Here is a 13,772-nt window from a genome sequence, read left to right as displayed (position 1 = left end):
GACTCTGAAAGAAATGATGAAAATGACACAAGAAAAGTGACATCTGTGAACTAACCTAGTTACAATGTATCCAGCTGAATCTAAAGGATACTAATGATGGGGAGCAGAGCAATACATGTAAATGGGCCAGAAATACACTGTATGAACACGCATAACCATTGTGGGCAGACATGTGAATAACAAGGTCCCAGATACATCACCGCAAAATAAGGAACGATGAGCCTCCCGCTGAGCCCCGGTATCAGAGGGTAAGAGAAAGTCCCACCACCACATATATATATATATATGTGTATACTGTATATAATTGTGTGTGTGTGTGTGTGTGTGTGTGTGTGTGTGTGTGTGTGTGTGTGTGTGTGTGTGTGTGTGTGTGTGTGTGTGTGTGTGTGTGTGTGTGTGTGTGTGTGTGTGTATATATATATATATATATATATATGTATATATATATATATATATATATATTCTTTTTTTTTGCATTCACAGTTTGTCCAAATAACCATCATGGAAAATAAATATTAGCAGCGGGAAAAAAAACAGATATATTGTTCAAGAAAACTTCGTTTGTAAAACAGAAACGAATTGATCCCATCACGCACGTGTTTCCTTTTGCAGACTAATGATACTTCTCTGATTAGCAGTAGGTTATTAGTCTGCCCTGAATCATTTGAGTACAACATGGGTATCAATAATCTTTATTCCCCTCTAATAAAACCAGCTGAAATGGGAATATGTCAATTACAAGAGAGAATAACACACAATTAATCATCCAGACGCAAATATCCCCTACAGGTGTGAGTCCTGTTCCAACTTGCCATAGTGTGTTTTTAACACTGACTCCGGATTCTATGCTGTTTCCTACATCGCATACATGACATACCCCAGATAGTGCTGCACTTAGAGAGGTTCACAGCCTTTTTTGTGGGGGGGGGGGGAGGGGGGTTGAAAACACAAGAGACAGCAAATATAAGTAAAAACGAATGAAACCAGTTCTACCAACTAAAAGGAAGAGGGGATGTGAAAATATACAGTAGACTTGTTGGTTAGCTCCTACAGGTCGTGATCCCTGCTTGTGTTCAGTTCATTGAGTCACTGCATCCCCTAGTGGCATACAAGCAAGAAGCTCAGACTTCACTGCACCACCGAATCCTCCCAGAAATTAATTCCCATACGTTGTGTTACATGCAAAGTATAATAGGGGAAGAGAAAGCGCTCTATGGCCATTCTGTGGCTTTGGGTTGTTTAAGCCAAGCACAGTTTGCAGGCTGTTAACATTTGACTTTCAAATATAGGGGGGGGGGGTTTAAATGAAAGTGAAAAACTGAGGGGGGAGACCCAAACCAAAATCTAGATGTATTCCAGAAAAAAACACTTATATTGGTAGCAGTGAGTTTTTTTCTACTTTTTGTTTAGCTTTCTGTTTTATTTTTATTTATATGTTTGCCAATCTGATGCTGTTTTCTGCAGCAGGGCGTGTTTGTTAAATGACTCCCATACAATCCCCAGAATTACATTAACACGAATATACCACTACATTGGTGAAAAACGTGAAGAACGAATCTATGAGACATGGGGGTTAATCATGTTAGCTCCATTTCATATAGTTCTCAGGTCAGGGAAACCCCTCTTAAAACAGGTAGTTCCCTTCACACTTTGCTCCCCTCATTGAATTGTTTGGTTGCTGCCAGGTATTGTATCATAATTAGGAAAATGGCTAGCATGCTCTCCCTGTGGTCTGTATGCTGTACTATCACCTCCTAGCCTGAGGGGAAAAAAAAAAAATATATATATATAATCAAAAAATAAATAGACGATACCGTTCTGTGGCTAACGAAATGCTTTTATTTGTGCGAGCTTTCGAGATACACTGATCTCTTCTTCCTGCGATGTTACAATGAATGAAGCAAGCAAAAGCTATACTATAAACAGTGTCTATTGGAATGTTATCTGTGCTGGTCCTTCCCCCGGTGTGGATGTGTTTTATGGCTGGAGGTGTCAAAAGGTTCCTGAAAGCAAGTGATGAAAGAGTGTGTATGTGTATCAGTGTGAATTAACATGAATGGAGAGCCCACAGTATATACAGTGCTTTACAAAAGGTGTGTGTAATGTAATATAATACATATACACATACATACACACGTCTATTCATTACATGTAGATGTATCTATCTATCATGCATGCAGCAACTGAGATGAGCTAAAACATATTACACATATTGCTGCCTTTAGACCAATCCTTCCCTACATGGGGCTGCAGGTTTTGACTGGAATTCTAGCAAATGGTTGTTTGGTCAAGAAAGAAGTGAACAGGTAAGAAATCACAGTCTTGTCTGCTAAACCTGAATACCTGTATACTGTACCTGATCTCTTCTTGAACAAGGAAGGGGGTTATCAAAAACAATTGCTGTTACCTTTTTTTTTTTTATATATATATTATATATATATATATATATATATATATATATATTTATATATGATAATTAAATCAATTAAAAGGACAAAGATCGATGATAGGGATATAGATAGATAGGTAGATAGATAGATAGATAGATAGATAGATAGATAGATAGATAGATAGAAAGATAGGTGATAGATAGGTAGATAGGTAGATAGGTAGATAGATAGATAGATATGGCTCTTGTCACATTGTTTTAATACAGAGAAGAATGATCACTGGTGTCTCCCTAGAGTGATCTGAGTGTATAGGTGGCAGCCTATGGGGTAGTTCCCCGTGTGAGATTCCCAGCCTGCCCTCCCCACACTCCCAGATTGACAGTATGTAATTGGGGATTGGGGGCTGCTCTTTTGATGCTATGCATTGCCCTGCGATGGCCAGCCTGCCCGACGCCAGGAACCGTGACTTCACGCTCAGAGTAAGCAGCCAGGAAATAGGAAATGAAGCTAAGGGAGCATTACACCAGGAGTCCCGGCCATGGCCAGCAGCAGGGCAGAGCTCTGCACAGACCCCAAGTCATCCAAGAGCTCTCTGCAAACTCAACTTTATTCCAAATGTCCATGAATGTGTTGATCTGCCAGCTGCAAAGTTCTGCCCCAACCATTGCATCATGCTTTATCCTTCACAAATAACGCAAGAATACTAAACTGGCTGCATCCACCCCAAGCAAGATCCTTCACGTAACCTCTTTGACCCATCAATGATCGATTGGTACAATCAGGTGTGTTCTGGATACATGTAGGTGATACTAAGGAGGCATTCGTTTTAACCAGTGCGATGTTAGTCGTGGTGCAGGGAATATACAATACACTATACTGTACTAAGACTAATTGATCAAATGTTAGTCATAACAGCTTGATGCTTTCCTAATACTCTTGTTGCACAAATCCTTTTTAAAACCAATGGGCTGTTAAGAATGTCAGTCTGCCTTGGGCTACCGTTGCAATTGTTTATTGAGGACTACTGAGAACAACAGGGTGACTAATATTTCGTTATTATACTCTTAATATTAAATGGTTTTAGATACCAGGAAATTATATTGGTATGCACCAGCTTCCGAAAACCTTTTAGGGACAATCTAAAGGAAACCAGTGGGGCTGTACGTTTGGCAGCAGTGAGATTAATTAATAATGGATTTATTTGTGCATTCCCAAATACATTGCTGTATATAAAATAATTTGACACCAATAATGATCATTTGTATAGTAAAATATTCAACGAAAGGAAAACAGCAGGGCAGCATAGACACAGAAACACATGATGTTATACAGGGGAAAATTCAACTGAAGGTTATAAGAAAAAAAGACAATAAAAACACTGGTTGCGATTAATAGAAATAAATATGGGAAAAGAAGAATATTAAAGGGGAAATATTAAAAGGAGATTACTAAATATGGAGTAACAGTGTAAATGAAAGAGGGCGATACGTGAAACAGAAAGGGGCATTAAGTCAAGAAAAAATGGTGGAAATTATCCACACCAAAAAAAAGGTGGGAACAGAAGGAAAACGTGTCACATCCTTTAAACACATACAACACATAACGTTGAAGAAAAATTGAAGAAGAAAGGAAATAAAAATGAGAACTAAAAGAGATAAATTGACAGTTATAAAGTGCCGACTGAAGAAACAGTTAAGGGAGATGAAGAAGGAACAAGGGGTGAGAGAAGACAAGAGGAAGGCCTGTGTCTGGTGGGATATGAAGGTGCCCTGCTGGATATGCGGCTCTCTATAGTGGTGCCCTACTCTGGTGCTTATACTGGTCCCCTGCAGGATATGCGGTTCCCTATACTGGTGCCCTGCTGGTGTCCAATACTGATGCCCTGCAGGATATGCTGTGTTCTATACTGGTGCCCTGCAGGAGATGTGCCCTATACTTGTGCCCTGCATTAGTACCCTATACTGATGCCCTGCAGGAGATGTGCCCTACACTGGTGCCATGCATTAGTGCCCCATACTGGTGCCCTGCAGGAGATGCTCTGCTCTATACTGGTGCCCTGCAGGAGATGCTCTGCTCTATACTGGTGCCCTGCAGGAGATGCTCTGCTCTATACTGGTGCCCTGCAGGAGATGCTCTGCTCTATACTGATGCCCTGCAGGAGATGCTCTGCTCTATACTGATGCCCTGCAGGAGATGCTCTGCTCTATACTGATGCCCTGCAGGAGATGTGCCCTACACTGGTGCCATGCATTAGTGCCCCATACTGGTGCCCTGCAGGAGATGCTCTGCTCTATACTGGTGCCCTGCAGGAGATGCTCTGCTCTATACTGGTGCCCTGCAGGAGATGTTCTGCTCTATACTGGTGCCCTGCAGGAGATGCTCTGCTCTATACTGATGCCCTGCAGGAGATGCTCTGCTCTATACTGATGCCCTGCAGGAGAGGCTCTGCTCTATACTGGAGACTGACAGCACTCACCCGCTGTGCAATGTAACCACTAAACCCACCCCACCCGCTCCTAATTGACAGCTCAGGACTAATAGGCGCCTTTGTATGGTCAATTATTAAAAACAATAGTGTGGGGGGCGGGAGCGTTTAATTTGATTTGAAGTTAAGGGACTTGGCACTGAGATCCCCACAGATTGTATATCTTTTCAAGCTTAGAGCTATAACAAGAGCTAAAAGTAACAGTAATGCCTAAGGGAACATGGCAGGACAGAAACAGGGGTGAGGCAGTGCTGGGTGGTTACATGTCACAGAAAGGGGGGAGAGAAGATCCTTCTGATATACCACCCAAGGAGCAAGGGGCAGCTTGTGGTTCTGGGTGGGGACAATGAACACATAACACAGAAGTCGCTTTGCATCAAAGGAACATTACCCCCCCCCCCCCCCCCCCATCTTATCAGGTGAAGCCCACAAACCCAGAGGTGAAATATATTTTGAAATGATTTGCACATATAGCTGGAAAGATCCATTAGTACAAACGGGGATTCGGGTTTGAAAGTAGGATTCTGGTTTGAGTCATCATTTTGATTTGACCCAAATGTGATGTTGAGAGGGCCACTGATGCGGTGACAATCAATTCAAATGAGTGGGAATACATTTCAAAGAGTGACATGACAGACATCAAATGAGGGAGGCTGACCTCCTGTGAGTATGCCTTACATTAAATTAGGTAGGCTGACTTTCAGTGAGTATGCCTTGCATTAAATGAGGGAGACTGACCTCCAGTGAGTATGCCTTACATTAAATGAGGGAGGCTTACCTCCAGTGAGTATGCTTTACATAAAATGACTGAGGCTGACCTCCAGTGAGTATGCCTTACATTAAATGAGAGAGGCTGACCTCCAGTGAGTATGCCTTACATTAAATGAGGGAGGCTGACCTCCAGTGAGTATGCCTTACATTAAATGAGGGAGGCTGACCTCCAGTGAGTATGCCTTAAATTAAATGAGGGAGGCTGACCTCCAGTGAGTATGCCTTACATTAAATGAGGGAGGCTGACCTCCAGTGAGTATGCCTTACATTAAATGAGGGAGGCTGACCTCCAGTGAGTATGCCTTACATTAAATGAGGGAGGCTGACCTTCAGTGAGTATGCCTTACACTAAATGAGGGAGGTTGCAATCAGCAATCTGAGGTTAGCCCAATGTGTGTAATTTCACAGGTCTATATACCCACCACACACAACCCGGGCTCAGTTCTCTGCGGAAAGACCGATACATCGCCATTATTCATCAGTCAATAAAGGTCACTACACAATCTCTTCATAGCAAGATCGTGGTAACTCTCCATAAAGCATCACAACCATCAACAAACTCATCACCCCCTGGAGCACAATGCTGATAAAGAAGGCAGTTAGCTGACTGCTGGTGTAAACACCAGACTTTTCCAGGCCAAACAGGCCATTCATTTTTAGTGCTAAAGGTATTTGTGAGTGACCAGCACTGAAAGGGTTATCTTTTAAGGAAATTAAAATGACATCACTCTTACACCATGTATATTTAAGACACGTATCATACTGATAGATTTCAACCCCATAAGTCCTACATGATATGGTAATAATGAAGTCCAGTAGTAGGATTATAGTAAAGTTACATATCAAGGGTCAGATGCAAAAAGCAAAAGGAAACAACCCGACCTTTTAATGGCAAACAATAGAAACCCCCTGATACTGAATGAATTGTTTTTGTTCCATTCTCTTTTGAAGTCAATGACTGCTAAGCTAGAGGTTCCTGCTACAGCTGGTACGAATTTCTCTGGGTCCTCTTGTTAGGGGCTGTAGAAGAAGCCCCCTGAGTTAAAGCGATCGTGGCAGGATTAGGTTACGTTTGCTTGGGGTTTGATTTAACAGGGTCCTATAGTGGTACAGGTAAAGCTGTATAAACAGCCCTGGGCTGAATATTGGAGGGTTATACAGAGGACACGGCCCAGGGCAGAGCTCAGAATACTTTCCTGTGTAAAACAACTTCTGTTCAGCTGGATGTGAAAATAGAGGGTAATTGTGCAGGTGGGGGGAGGGGGTGCTGTGCAGAATGGGGGTGCAATGTCATGTTAGTGAATGAAATGGTCAACTGATTTCATCACGGTTATGTCTTGGTTCACTGTACCTTTGCAAAGATCTTTCCCCTAGATATTTTATATATATATATATATATATATATATATATATATATATATATATATATATATATATATATATATATATATATATATATATATATATATATATATATATACATATACACACACACACACACACACACACACACACACATACATATATACATACACACACACACACACACACACATTAATATACAACATTTCCCTTCCATTAGAAAATCCAGTGTGGTCCTGCAAATTCAGCATAGTGACACATGGATATACTGAATAAACCCTACTATTTTTTAGAATACTGATGTTATTTGAGGCCTCTGTCTCGTAAATCTGAGAAACAAAATCAATTTGTACATTAAGGAGGCTGGTTTCTGTAATATAAATAGCAACATTTAAAAGATACATTGGGATCAACCGTTCTTTGTGTTTATATTTCTATTTCGACTCTTGGTAAACCTTGTGTTGCAAATTGGAGAGAGAAAATAATACCCTTCTTAACAATGGATAGCAGAAAGGGAGGGGAGCTTCCCCCCTGAATATTAATAATTATATAAAAGGGGAGAATCTTCCCAGAGTCATTCTCCAAAACCCCAGTGTTTACAGGGTTATTTATCACATGAATGGAAAATGGATTACAGGTATTTTGTCTGCCCAGAGCTCAGACTAGATGTGTTTTAGTTAAATGTCTCCAGCGGCCATTGAGAACAGATCAACTGACACATTTCTCCACTTCAATGTAAACATTTAACATCCAACCCCTTAACTATCACATACCTATATCTAGAGCTGGTCAGCCCAAGAGCATGTTAGGAATATGCTGCAGGTGACAGCATTGTATCAGACTAAACTGAAACCATTGCTGGGCTCAGCTGAAGACAAGTGAATAACTGTAATGTTCCAGTCTCTGATGAAAACCTATCTGTCATTCTTTGTAATGGAATTTTGCTTCACGCACAAATGGCTTCTTACTAGAGTGATTGGCACTTTGGGAGTCTGAGGCACTGTAGTACTCGGGTTATCTTTTCATGCAGTATGAGGAGGAGAGAGATGGGGGGGGGGGAATATGCGGATTGTCCATTTCGCATTGCAACAGCACCATCTAATCGGGAATAATGAATGTGACATATTTCTGATGTCCCCCTAGTCATTTGAGCAGTCACAAATTAATGGTGTTGGCTTCTCTTGCCGTTGCTAATAAAGTAATCAACTATTTTAGCGGATCAGACCACAATATATATGTACACTCCCTTATTAACCATTTTGCTTCCAGAGCAAAATGGTTAACAAGGGAAGCAAATGGGTTAAATGTAATTGCTTTTAATGTCAGCGTTGTGTTTGCAGCTTCTGTTATCTATTCATAGGAAAACCTTTGTTTTTCAGAGATTTCTGCAGAAATTCAAGATACTTATTTATTGGAGTCAGTAAAAGCTGCTGTCTTGCTGTGGAAGCTGCTGCTAACTCCATCTCACCCTGGGGTGTTTGCAGCAGAAATGCAGGAGAGGCCGGAAGACTGCACAAATTATCCAAATGTCATGAGATCTGTAAAACAACCCTGAATAATCCACGTGGATTAACCCAGAAAACCATCAAATTAAACTCACCTGGGAAAATCACTATGGTGCACTATACCAAAAACAGGCAACTATCATTTTCACAACATATATGTTTGTATGTGTGTGTGTGTATATATATATATATATATATTTTTTACATATATATATATATATATTTATATATATATATATATATATGTATATGTATATATATATGTAAATGTGTGTGTGTGTGTGTGTGTGTGTGTGTGTGTGTGTGTGTGTGTGTGTGTGTGTGTGTGTGTGTGTGTGTGTGTGTGTGTGTGTGTGTGTGTGTGTGTGTGTGTGTGTGTGTGTGTGTGTGTGTGTGTGTGTGTGTGTATATATATATATATATTTTTTATATATATATATATATATATATATATTTAAAATATATATACTTATTTTTTTTACAAAGAACTGCTAGCGCTCAATATAAATATCAAGAGATATTTATTTAAAAGAAAAAAATGTGTGTGTTTTTGTGTGTTTATACTCGTTGTCTATACAGTTCGTTGTATTGTACATAATGCTTTGAAGTAGTTTGTTGTATATGAGCACTTTCCTTAATTAGATTTACCTCACCTATAGGACTATAGGAGTGCCCCAGATCTTTTGTGTGTGTGCAGAGCACACATATATTAATTCATATACACATATTTATATTAAAATGACTATCCTCGCTAAAGATAATATGCGTTTGCCCTTTCCCTTTGTGTAACACTCATCCGTTCCCATTCTGCATCTCTGATGAGTATTATCACTATTTCTCTAAGAATCTCACGTCATTGTGGATTTCACAGATTAAACAAGAAAGATAAAATAATCAATTGCACGGAGCGGATCACCCAGTACAAACCATGCAAGGGACTCTGGGTCCCACGCAATGCCATAACTGCATCTGTACAGCTGCGGTTCACCCCACACAGATCTGGGTGGTGATACCCCCAAATTAGGTGGAAAATAAGTGTAGGCTTGCAAAATTAAAGAAAAAAATACCATCAAAGCAGAAAAACTGTTCTGCCCCGAAATATACTGACCAAGCTAATTCCACTGCCAGTGTAAATTACATCAACTATTTAATTCAATCATAAAATGTGTTGAGATGTATGTGATATGTGCTGTAATATACAATTAAAAGCATTGCTCTATCCTAGACAGAGATTACATTTTTTATATTCAGAGAATTTTAATGTCCTGTAGAATAAAGTTCAGATATTATAAAAGGGGATAAGGGTTACTACTGTATATTACAGAGGATGAGACCATTAAATATACGTTATAATCTCCCTGTATCTTAAACTATTTTATAATGTTTACCATTTTATAATAATAATATTAAATGTAAAATACTCACTCTGTTATATGTTCTATAGCACACGTTGTTATGGAGGTTTGGTCTTGTATCTTGGTTCTTGATTCAATTTCATGGTCACTATGGAATTTTAGATATATCCTAATTTTCGAAAGATGCTAATGTAATAATTGATTTAAAACACACAAACACACACAAACTCACACACATTAACGCCTCGTTTTTTTTTTTTTTACCACTGATTGAGTTTAATAATGTATTAGGAATTATTGGGATTATTTTCTTGCGTTGCCCAGTTGAAGCAGTAATTTGAATGCCTCTCCTCTATACTATTTCCTCTCCCATATCCCCAGCTCCCCACGTTATCTGACACTGGCAGATCTCACCCTGCCCCCAATACACCCTGCTGCATCTCAGAGACAATATCAGGCAACAAGCAATCAGTTTTTATTTTTTTAAAGCCCCCCCTCCCCCCACACACACACACAATAAATGTAAATTCAATTAGCCCCCAAAAATGTATATATATATATTTATTTTTTATTATTATTATTTATTTATTTATTTTTTAAACGACTGATATTTTAATATATTGGACTGTTACAAATCCTTTTGTTGTGTTTATTTGTGTATATTTTAAATTTTGTTATTCGCTATATTGTTGTTGTTTTTAGGGGAGGGAAGAAAATACTAAAAACACATTGATAAACTAGAGTGCAGGGAGAAGTCACAGTCTAATAAACCACCTAGATGAGGGGGGGGGGGGGGGCAATACGATTCAGGAAACAGGCTCCAGAATAGACCATTCAGTTAGAATGGTGCATTATCTGCTCCCAAATCAAAAATTCTCTTTCCTTGGTTCAGTTAAAACGTTCTACTTAAACTATATACATGACTGAAAAATAAAGCCAAATACCCAATATTTCTCAGAGATTTTGATTTTCTAAGAATTCTCTGCACTTGATGTTCATAACATGACAATCCTGAAGCTGATATAATTATAACACACAAAGGATCAAGCCCACACATGGATTTTTTTTTTTAAATGCTTCCCCCAAATGATTTTTATATTAAACATAGACCTTTCGTAAGTCTGCAACAAAATGTGAAAGCAATGCGTTATTTGGCAATGTATTGCAAGCTCCCTCTGTACTGCAGGGCTACAGACAAGGCGATTATAGTGCATTAATTGAAAGGTCTCTCTTCTATGTCCTATTCCTGGAGGTATGGAAATTAGAACTCAATACAAAACTATTGCCAAATCATTGTTAAAAAAAAAAAACCCTTTAAATGACTAAACTGACTACAGAACAATAACAGAAGGGTTTTGGGTTACACCATACACATGCTATCCCTTTAAGGCAAAGATCCCCTTTTAATTCTCTCCACGTGGAAGGAAAGAAAGAAGAAAAAATGGTACATAGGAGAGGGGGGGGGGGGTGAAATATTCACTGACCTGCACAGCTCAGTATGGCAGCTGGTTGGTATTTTTTTCCCCCTTCTCTGATCTCTTGAAGATCTGAGGCACAAATGACAGACAGATTGCACTGGTTATGGCATTTAACGCTCAAGTGAGAAATAAAAACTGGGAGATCCAGTCCTCCTCCAACTCAGCCTAATATCTGACTTTCTCACTGGAGGAGCAGCTCCACTCTTCCGGGCTGAGAACAGAGCAGGGGCACAGATAGCCTGGCAATGTCACCATGCACCCACATTCCTCCACATGACAATAACAAGCCACTTCTACAAACAGATGGGTGCTGCACTGTTAAGTGATTATAATGCTATTTAACCATGCTTAGAAAAGCTGTCACTAAGGTGAACACATGATCACATATATCCCCTTCTATTAACTGACATTTAGAAGGAAACTTCAAATAAATTGGGGTATATTGAGGATAATTCAATACCATTAGTATTAAAACTGACCAAACAGTCAGTGTACTGATGGATCTTATGCAGAACCTGCTGATTTAAAAGCAGTAGCACATCATGTTTTTATCATCTAACCTTCTATATATAATAAGTCATGTATGTGCATTACAGTGCACGTCTTTTATCTATTGTCCCTGTTCAGTAGGATGTGCTCCTGACAGAGTAAAAGGCTTATTAGAAATGAATATACATTCTATGAAATATACATATAGTGGATGCGTTTTGATTGTGGAAACGTTCAAATATCGACGTGGGCAGAAACCCCAGCGAAGAGAATCCGTGGAAAATCTGAATCTAAAAATATAGATGACATGATTCTTATTTAAACGATTACAAATTCTATTTAGAGGGGGTTCAAATATAAAAAGAATAATAATAACGATGATAATATTAATCGCGATAATAATAACGATAATAATAATCGTTGTAGTAATAATAATAATAGTAATAATAATAAGGCAGTGGGTATTGATCAAAGATTTGCTTTTGATGCCAACTAGTATCTGGAGTATGATTTATGCCAAAACAACGTTTAATCATTTTTTTCCCAATCATGTAAATACATGCAAATTGCACATTATTTCTAATTATTTTCAGCTCGGTTTCACTACGAGCCAAAAAATGTTTGGATATAAGGTAACTTAGTCAATCTTAACTACAAAATGTAAGCTTACTGCAATCCTTCAGCAGTCCTTCAGCAGGTTTATGAACACAAATAGTGCTGAGTTATTCTGCTTAATTGCTAATGGAATAAATAATATTTGTGCAGTGTGCTATAAAAAATGTAGGGGTTTCCGTTTTGAAATCTGCTGTAAAAAAACAAGTCTCTTGAAAGGAGAGTTTAATTAGACGCAAATAGAACAATATGCATAAAAAAGCCATATGGATGTTAACAAACACACAAACACACACACACACACACATTTATATATATATATATATATATACATATATATATATATGTATGTATATATATATATATAGATTGTACATAAAGAGCTTATATATATATCTCAAATGGATATATATATATATATATATATATATATATATATATATATATATATATATATATATATATATATATATACACACACACATATATATATTTATATATATACACACACACACACACACACACACACACATATTTATATATAATGTACATAAAGAGCTTTTAGATTAATAGAAACATTCAATACAAATAAATAACATGGAATACCTGCAGCTTCTGGTGATTCGGATTGCCCTGGATTCAGTCTATTGCTTATAGACTCCAATACCATGAACATATATTAAAATGTGCACAGCAGGAGAGAGGCTCATTGTTTGGGAGCAGGGGGTTTTGAAGTTCAAGCCCAAAGGATAGCAGTGAGGTTATTATTGCGATAGCTACAGCTTTCTACTTAGCTTCTACATTACAACATACATTACAACATCACCACCTTCAGGAGATATTAACCATTTTCACAAATATGGGGAAATTGTGTTCTCAGTGTGTAGGCTGAAGATCACCATGCAAACACTGTATGCACATACTAATTTACCAACCTAAGCCAGGGCAATCCCCGCATGTGTTTCATTGTATTTATTTCAGTTTGGGGTTTATTTGTTATATTAGGCCAGCCCACAGGATGACACCCCCCTGAGATATATTATGGGGTCTGAAAGTGTTTGTGAGGTATAAAAGCTGCGGGGATCCTCTGGGATGGATCTCGCTGCTGGGCTCGGGTTAGAAGAGAGGGCTTGGTGGTCTCAGGGTCAGCTCAGGACAGGGTTCAAGATCAAGACAGAACCAGAATGTCAAAGGGGCTGAAAGGAAATCTGCATACGAGTTATAAAGACAAAGCACATAAAAACCAATTCCAAGATATTTAATTGATCTGCAATAGACAGAATAATAATACCATTGATAATTATTATTATTATTGTATTATTATA

The 13,772-nt window shown here is 38.5% G+C and overlaps 1 protein-coding gene across 1 annotated transcript in view; it reads right to left on the bottom strand.

The window, feature by feature from the left end:
- GATA3 (GATA binding protein 3) overlaps positions 1-13,160 on the bottom strand; it is a 33,311-nt gene extending 20,151 nt beyond the window's left edge. Inside the window, exons 1-2 of the mRNA XM_075599430.1 lie at positions 13,054-13,160; positions 11,353-11,415 (exon numbers count right to left, since the gene is read on the bottom strand). The gene's annotated coding sequence lies outside the window, so the exon portion shown is untranslated. The remainder of the gene's footprint in view (positions 1-11,352; positions 11,416-13,053) is intronic.
- Between the last annotated feature and the right edge of the window lie 612 nt (positions 13,161-13,772).

Source organism: Ascaphus truei, chromosome 5, assembly GCF_040206685.1.
Source record: "Ascaphus truei isolate aAscTru1 chromosome 5, aAscTru1.hap1, whole genome shotgun sequence".
NCBI classification, from domain to species: Eukaryota; Metazoa; Chordata; class Amphibia; order Anura; family Ascaphidae; genus Ascaphus; species Ascaphus truei.
This window is presented reverse-complemented; position numbering and strand designations above follow the sequence as displayed.